The following is a 9,028-nucleotide window of genomic DNA, read 5'->3' on the forward strand; positions in this document are numbered from 1 at the left end:
CACCAGTAGGAGACACATGAGTGGATACTGATTTTCCCTCATTGTTCCTCAGGCCTTGTCTACACTGGCATGTTTTTTCACACACAAGCAGCTTTTGTCAAAGAAATAGTGGAGGAGTATACATTGCAAAGCAACTTTCAGTGATATAACTCCTCAGTTTCAGTGATATAATACACCACTTTGACAAGAATTTTACACAAAAGTTTTGTTGGCATTGAGGAAGAGGTGGAGGCAGAAGATGTGGTGCCCAGGTCAGGGTCCCCCAGTGCTGTGTCCAGTGAGGAGCTGTTCCCCACTCTGGAGGTGGCCAGCCAGTCTCTGCAGTCACAATCTGTATCATAGGGGTAGCCGTGTTAGTCTGCATCTGTAAAAACAGCAAAGAATCCTGTGGCACCTTATAGACTAACAGACGTTTTGGAGCATGAGCTTTCGTGGGTGAATACCCACTTCGTTAGATGCATGTAGTGGAAATTTCCAGGGGCAGGTATATATATGCAGGCAAGCTAGAGATAACGAGGTCAGTTCAATCAGAGAGGATGAGGCCCTGTTCTAGCAGTTGAGGCGTGAAAACCAAGGGAGGAGAAACTGGTTTTGTAATTGGCAAGCCATTCACAGTCTTTGTTTAATCCTGAGCTGATGGTGTCAAATTTGCAGATGAACTGAAGCTCAGCAGTTTCTCTTTGAAGTCTGGTCCTGAAGTTTTTTTGCTGCAGGATGGCCACCTTAAGGTCTGCTATAGTGTGGCCAGGAAGGTTGAAGTGCTCTCCTACAGGTTTTTGTATATTGCCATTCCTAATGTCTGATTTGTGTCCATTTATCCTCTTCCACAGAGACTGTCCAGTTTGGCCGATGTACATAGCAGAGGGGCATTGCTGGCATATGATGGCGTATATTACATTGGTGGATGTGCAGGTGAATGAACCGGTGATGGTGTGGTTGATCTGGTTAGGTCCTGTGATGGTGTTGCTGCTGTAGATATGTGGGCAGAGTTGACATCGAGGTTTGTTGCATGGTTGGTTCCTGAGCTAGAGTTACTATGGTGCGGTGTGCAGTTACTGGTGAGAATATTTCAGGTTGGCAGGTTGCCTGTGGGTGAGGACTGGCCTGCCACCCAAGGCCTCTGAAAGTGTGGGATCATTGTCCAGGATGGGTTGTAGATCCCTGATGATGCGCTGGAGAGGTTTTAGCTGGGGACTGTATGTGATGGCCAGTGGAGTCTTGTTGGTTTCTTTCTTGGGTTTGTCCTTTGTTCTTTGTGCTCCACTTAGGAAGGAACAATCAGTTTCACACATACAGAATGGGAAGAGACTGTCTAGGAAGGAGTATGGCAGAAAGAGATCTAGGTAGTTTTGAGAATGCTTGGTGGAGATTTTGTAGGTGTTGGTCTCTGTCTGAGGGGTTAGAGCAGATGCAGTTGTACCTCAGTGCTTGGCTGTAGACAATGGATTGTGTGATGTGCCCGGGATGGAAGCTGGAGGCATGAAGGTAGGCATAGTGGTCGGTAGGTTTTTGGTATAGGGTGGTAGCAATGTGACCGTCACTTATTTGCACCGTGGTGTCTAGGAAGTGGACCTCCCGTGTACATTGATCCAGGCTGAGATTGATAGTGGGGTGGAAGCTGTTGAAATCGTGGTGGAATTTTTCCAGAGACTCCTTCCCATGGGTCCAGATGATGAAGATGTCATCAATGTAGTGTAGATAGGGAAGGGGCGTGAGTGGACGAGAGCTGAGGAAGCATTGTTCCAGGTCAGCCATAAAAATGTTGGCATATTGTGGGGCCATGTGGGTGCCCATAGCGGTGCCACTGATCTGGAGGTATATATTGTTATCAAATTTGAAATAGTTGTGTGTAAGTATAAAGGCACAGAGCTCAGCAGCCAGTTGTGCTGTGGCATCATCAGGGATAGTGTTCCTGACAGCTTGTATTCCATCTGTGTGTGAGATGTTTGTGTAGAGAGCCTCTACATCCATGGTGGCTAGGATGGTGTTTTCTGGAAGGTCACCAATGCATTGTAGTTTCCTCAGGAAATCAGTGGTGTCACGGAGATAACTGGGAGTGCTGGTGGCATAGGGTCTGAGTAGAGAGTCCACATATCCAGACAGTCCTTTAGTGAGAGTGCCAATGCCCGAGATGATGGGGCATCCAGGATTTCCGGGTTTGTGGATCTTGGGTAGTAGATAGAATAACCCTGGTTGGGGCTCTAAGGATATGTTGATTTGTTCCGGTGTTAGTGTAGGGAGTGTCCTGAGTAGATTTCCTCAGTGGGATCTGAGGGAAGTGGCCTGTAGAATTTGGTATTGGAGAGTTGTCTGGCGGCCTCCTTTTGGTAGTCAGACCTGTTCATGATGACAACAGCACCTCCTTTATCAGCCTCTTTGATTATGATGTCAGGGTGGTTTCTGAGGCTGTGGATGGCATTGCGTTCTGCATGACTTAGGTTATGAGGTAAGCGATGTTGTTTTTCCACAATTTCTGCCTGTGCACATCAGCAGAAGCATTCAATGTATAGATCCAGACTGTCATTTCGACCCTCAGGAGGACTCCATGTGGAGTTCTTCTTCTTGTGCTGTTGGTGGGAGGGTAACTGTGTATCAGTGCACTGTTCAGTGTTGTCCTGGAAGTATTCTTTGAGTCAGAGACGGCGAGAGTAGGCTTCCAGATCGCCGCAGAACTGTATCATGTTGGTAGGGATGGCAGAGCAGAGAGTCCTCGAGATAGGACAGTCTTTTCTTCTGGGCTGAGTGTGTGGTTGGGTAGATTGACAATATTGCTGGGTGGGTTAGGGGTACCACGGTTGTGGCCCCATGTGGCAGGTAGGAGTTTGGACAGCTTACAGTCCTTTTTCCTTTGTGGAGAGGTGAAGTGAGTAATGTAGATCTCCTGTCTTATTTTAGTGAAGTCCGTTTGTATGGAAGTTTGGTTATTAATGAGAGTCTCCAGGTTGGAGAGCTCTTTTTTTTGATGTTTTCCTGTTTGTTGTATAGGATGCTGATAAGGTGGTTCCTCAGTTTCTTTGATAGAGTATGGCATAATCTCTCACTGTGGTCTGTGTAGTATGTAGATAGCAGTGGATTTTTTACCTTTAGTCCATTTGGTATGATGTCCATCCGTTTGCATTTGGAAAGGAAGATGATATCTGTCTGTATTTGTGCAAGTTTCTTCATGAGGTTGATGGATTTCCACTCCATACGGCTAAATGCAGTCACAATCTGGTGAGCCAGAAGCAGGAGAGGAGACCCCTGGTAAGTGGTTTAGCTTTGTGAAGTGTGGAGGTGGGTTAAGGGCAGAGAAATGTACAAGGCTGGCTGGGTTTCTGTGTGCTGGGCATTTCCCCGTGTGGCTAGGCAGTGCGGGGGTAGAGGGGGGGCAGGCTGTTGATACACATGGAGATGTCACAGGATTCCTCCAGAGAGATCTCTAGGAAACTTTCCTGCACGTACTCCATAATCCTGTGCTGGAGGTTCCTTGGCAGAGCTGCTTTGTTCTTTCCCCCATTGAGGGACACTTTCCCACCCCATTCCGCAATTACTTGGGCAAGAAGCAAAGCGGCACACAGGCGAGCAGCATAGTGACCGCGGCGGAAGCCACAAGCGGGTAGTAGATGCACCCTCGCTTTCCTGCTTACCTTCATGAAAGAGATATCTGTCACAATGGTCCCTGTGTGTGGAAACGGGTGGGAAACTTTACAGTGTTGTTCCATCAGAAATGCCCCGCAACCTCTTTCATATTGCTTTTCTCCCACGTGCAATGTCCCTCCACACTGGGTACACTCAGAATCCTTGTGGCATGTGTGCTTGTCAAGGGTCAGCCAGAAAGTGATTGCTGTTTTACCAGGAGTATCTTTTATTGTAGCATTTCAGTGCTATGTGTGTACTTCACAACAAGGCTTCTCTTTATTGTTACTTGGGCTTCACCAGATATGTCTTCGAAAAGGAGGCATTACCTTCACCCCAGCCGAGAGTCTCCACCAGATAAGAAAGTGCCCAAGATGGAGCAAGTGAAATATGTTTCTGGAGGTGCTGCAGTTCTGTGATACAGACAAGATGGAACGCAGGCCATGGAAAGAAATTAAGAAGCAGGAAAGGAAGGAAAATGAGGCATACACTAGGGGACAAAACAAAGAGGCTGATACAATTTTTGGACATGAAACCAACATGCTGCAGTCTCCCATAACCCTCCAGACTGAGCAGATGTGTCTTTTTTCCCCTTCAGCATGTTCAGAGCTCTGTTCCATGCTCTCCCAGACTCTGCCCGCTCTCTCCTTTCTGATTTCTGGGACTTCACACTTTGCCCTACCCTCCACCCCCACATACAGCTTTTCAAAAGACAGAAGGGCTTACACTCAGCTCTAAATGTCAGCCCTCCCTTGAGATCTCCCCTGCCCCAAGAATGTGGGTGTGCCTGTGTGTATATGCATGGTGGTGGTGGTGTGTGTAGGGGGGGTTGGCTCTAAAAACAAAGTGATTTGAATTATAAACACTCTTTTTTTGTGTCCAAGCATGTTATGAGAGTAGGTGGCAGCAGCAAACAAACAAGCAGTTTTATCACTTCCTTGTGTCATAAACAGATAGCTAAGGGTTAATGTCTCTTTCACCTGGAAAGAAGTATCTGAAACACCTGACCAGAGGACCAATCAGGAAACAAGACTTTTTCAAATCTGGGTGGAGGGAAGTTTGTGTGTGAGTCCTTTGTTCTTTGTCTTGAGCCTGTCTCTCTCTCGCCTATGAGAGGATTTCTGTTTCCTTCCTTTCTAATCTCCTGTTTCCCAGTTGTAAGTACAAAAAGATAGGTTTGTTTTTTTTTTATTTACATGTGTGTAGTTGCTGGAGTGCTTTGAATTGTATTCTTTTTGAATAAGGCTGTTTATTCATATTTCTTTTAAGCAATTGACCCTGTATTTGTAACCTTAATACAGAGAGACCATTTTTATGTATTTTTTTTTCTTTTTACATAAAGCTTTCTCTTTAAGACCTGTTGGAGTTTTTCTTTAGTGGGGAACTCCAGGGAATTGAGTCTGTGCTCACCAGGGAATTGGTGGGAGGAAGAAGTCAGGGGGAAATCTGTGTGTGTTAGATTTACTAGCCTGACTTTGCATACCATCTGGGTGAAGAGGGAAGTACTTCTGTTTCAAGGACTGGAAATAGAGAGGGTGGAATCCCTCTGTTTAGATTCATGGAGCTTGCTTCTGTGTATCTCTCCAGGAACCCAGGGAGGAAACACTTGGAGGGGGGAAGGGAAATGGTTTATTTCCCTTTGTTGTGAGACTCAAGGGATTTGGGTCTTGGGGTCCCCAGGGAAGGTTTTTGGGGGGACCAAAGTGCCCCAAAACACTCTAATTTTTTGGGTGGTGGCAGCTTTACCAGGTCCAAGCTGGTAACTAAGCTTGGAGGTTTTCATGCTAACCCCCATATTTTGGACGCTAAGGTCCAAATCTGGGACTAGGTTATGACACCTTGCATTCCATCCTGGGCCTTAAAACACTACAGTGGAACTGTCATAGCGTTTTAGTGTAGGTATTACTTACACTGACGGCAGGGGTTCTCCTCTCAGCGCAGGTGATCCACCTCCCCAAGAGATGGTAGTTAGGTCGATGAAGAATTCCTTCGTAGACCTCATGCTGTCTATACCATGGTTAGACTGATATAGCTACATCCCTCAGCAGTGCGATTTTTTTTTTTGCTCTTGAAAAAAAGAGCCAATACAATTTTCATTTGCATTAGCAGAGGCAGAGCATGCAAGTCATGGGAGGGAATAGTAGCACTTTTCTTGGCGCTGGTTAGGCCTCAGCTGGAGTATTGTGTCCAGTTCGGGTCTCCAATATATAGGAAGGATGTAGAGAAACTGGAAAGGATCCATAGGTGAGTGACAAAGACGATCCACAGGATGGAGTGCAAGCCATACGAGCAGAGGCTGAAGGAAACGGGTATGTTTAGATTGGAAAAGGAGGGTAAAAATGGAGGAAAGATGCCACATAGAGCAGGATAAGAGGCAATGGGTCAAACTACAGCATAGCAGATTTACATTTAATCTCAGATAAACTTCCCAACTGCAAGAACAGGAGGACAATGGAACAGACACCCAGGCAGGTTGTGGAAAGTCCTTCACTGGACGTTTTGAACAGGAGGCTGGATAGTCTGTCTGGGGTGGTTTAGACACAACAAATCCTGCATCTTGGCAGAGGGTTAGACTAGCTGATCCTTGCAGCACCTTCTCACCCTGTGGCTCTTCGATTCCATGATATAAAATCCTAGTGTAGACCAGGTCTTACTCAAACACAAGTTATGAAGCTCAGTTCTGAGGTAACTGGGTGAAATTTAATGTCCTGGGTTACACAGGAGGTCAGACTGGATGATTTAATGGTCCCTTCGGACTTTGAACCCTATGACTCTAACAATATAGAAAGCAGTTCAGACATTTTTATTTATTCTGTTTTATAACACACGGACAGGGGAACATTCAATTTCATTGAAAGTCTGAACATATTTTATCTGGCCTTCTTTCGGACGTCTACTAACAACTTTCATCCTGGAGGATCCACTGTGCCACTGAAATGCAGCCACCTTAGGGCTGCAGCCCATCACCGAGGGACGCAGTAAAGCAGGACATTTTGGCCCATGATACTAGAGCAAATTCAGCACCTGTGGCGAGGGCCCTGGGGTGTTTAGTGGCTGTGCAGAGTGGAAATGAAAACAGACCTATTGACTATCTCATGCATAGATTGCACTTGGTATGTCAAAGAAAAAGAGATGGATACCTGTGATTTCTGAGACGGAAGCGTCTCCTCTGGGAATATTCCTCAGGTAGCCATGTCGCAGAAGTCTCTCACTCCAATATCTGCAGCAGCATCCCACGCCAAGAGCTGACACAGGATGTGCACTGTTTATAATATAGCTCTGTGCAGTCCCAGTGGGGTCCGCTCAGCCCCTTGGGGAAAGCAGCATCTGGATACAAACAATCTGGAGATCAGAAACTCTCTAACCAGTCTCTTTTTTTTCCATGCCTGCGCTTCTGTGTTTGTTATCCAACTTTAGCAGTAAACAGTAATTAAGGGACCTTAGCAAAGGGAGATGAGAACTCTTGGGCTCTGTGTTGGGTCAGAGAGGAATTGGCTGCTCTGTGCATTTGTGTATATTTAAAAATTATAGTTGATTACTAAGAAAACTAGGGATAATGCCTAGGTCTCATAGGCTCTGATGCTGTGTAAATGCCCAGAATGGCTGGGTAGACAGTAAACAGACAGATCTGGAGAAAGATGACTGAGGGAAGACACGATTATGATGTTGCAGTCTATATGGTTTTATAAAAATATGCTAATGAATGAATATAATTTAACGAGAATACGCTTCCTGCAAAAGGTCTCTTGTAACATATCATTTCAAAGCTTATAATCTACTGAGTGTGCTCATCCTAGTGTAATTATGCAAAGTGTGGGCCATTAATGGTGGTTTGGAATCTGGTTGACTCTCATTAACCAGGACAATTGACTGCAGATGGGTGTGTTTTACCTGCAAGTCTTCCTGTAGTCCTGTGTGCTGGCAAGTGGGCAATGAAGCCTTCCAGTGACATGTGATCATGGCACCTGAACTGGAATCCATCTTTAACCTGGTGTCTTTCCATTGAGAAGGAGGGATGGGAATCCAGAGAGGGACAAAGGATTCCCGCTTTATGCAAAAGATACATAAATGGGTGGAACAGAATAAAGGGGGAAGAGCCACCATGAAGAATCCCCTAGCTGCAACAAGAGCTGTACTGGGGCAAGGCCGGCTCTAGGCACCAGCAAAACAAGCAGGTGCTTGGGGCAGCACATTTCCAGGGGGCGGCACTCGGGATTTTATTTTTTAAACTCACTTCCTTCCGTCTCACAACCCTGAAGAACCAGACCCAGGGAACAGCTGGTGATCCAGCCTGGGAGTTGAGAACCCATAGGACCCTGGGAGCTGTAGTTCCTTGCCTAGCTCCTGTTTATAGAGCCAGCCCTGGAGCAGGGAAAGAACTACATTTCCCAGCAATCCCTTGGGAGCTATCAACAGGAAAGGGAGAGGTAAGGAATGAGGTAGCTGAGCCATGCTGTGAATTGAAAGGGGGGCACTGTGCATGGAGAACAAGTGGCCCAAGGAGTAGAAGGCTTTGCCTCAGATATCCCCTTCAGAAGACATCCCCAGACTGCATTAGGGATATTGGTGTGACCTCACCTTGCAGCCCCCAACGAAAGAATTGGGTGGACTAAATGGACAGTGCCTCTCTCTAGCTGAAGCCTAGCAAGGGAGGTACGTGGATCCCACTAGAATTTAAAATAAAAATTAATGGAGGGGAGGCTCTACTGGACCTGGGCAGCTTTAGATACCATGTCAGGCACATAGGAGGATTTCCACTTCTGAGCCATGGAAGCAGAAATTGACTTTTCCTTTCCAGATGTAGCTAATATTCAGAAAGAGAATCTAGCACCTGCCTTCCAGATTTGAACACCTCAAAATTCAGGAGTGCTCAAGCCCAGTTTGGGCAGCTGTTACTTCATTTCTCCCCAATCAAATATCCTGATCCACTGCAACTTGCTGTAGGAAAAGTAGGATAAAATTGAGCAAGAAATGCTTCCCAGTGGTTATCAGGACTGGAATTGCTGTTTTCACCAACCATTGCCTGTTTTAGTTTTATTTGTTTAAAAGGAAGACAGTGATATTGCATTGGCAAATTCCCCATAGAAAGAAAGAGTGGAACAAAAGAATAATAAAGGCATCTTAACTTTTCCTCATTTATGGAGGACAGTCTTATAATATGCATCCAGATATCCTCCAATCACACATGCTGAAAATTGTTCCACTTTACTGCAGTTCTGTAACCATATGGGATCCAGTCCAGCCTGTGTTCTGTGCTGTCAAGGTTCCTTCCCTACTCTGAACTTTGGAGTACAGATGTGGGGACCTGCATGGACACTTCTAAGCTTAATTACTAGCTTAGATCTGGTGTCACTGCCACCATCCAGAATTTTCAGTGTCTGGAGCACTCCCTGTCCCCCCAAAACCTTCCCCT

The sequence above is a fragment of the Gopherus evgoodei genome, unplaced genomic scaffold (genome assembly GCF_007399415.2).
Source record: "Gopherus evgoodei ecotype Sinaloan lineage unplaced genomic scaffold, rGopEvg1_v1.p scaffold_50_arrow_ctg1, whole genome shotgun sequence".
In the NCBI taxonomy this organism is placed as follows: Eukaryota; Metazoa; Chordata; order Testudines; family Testudinidae; genus Gopherus; species Gopherus evgoodei.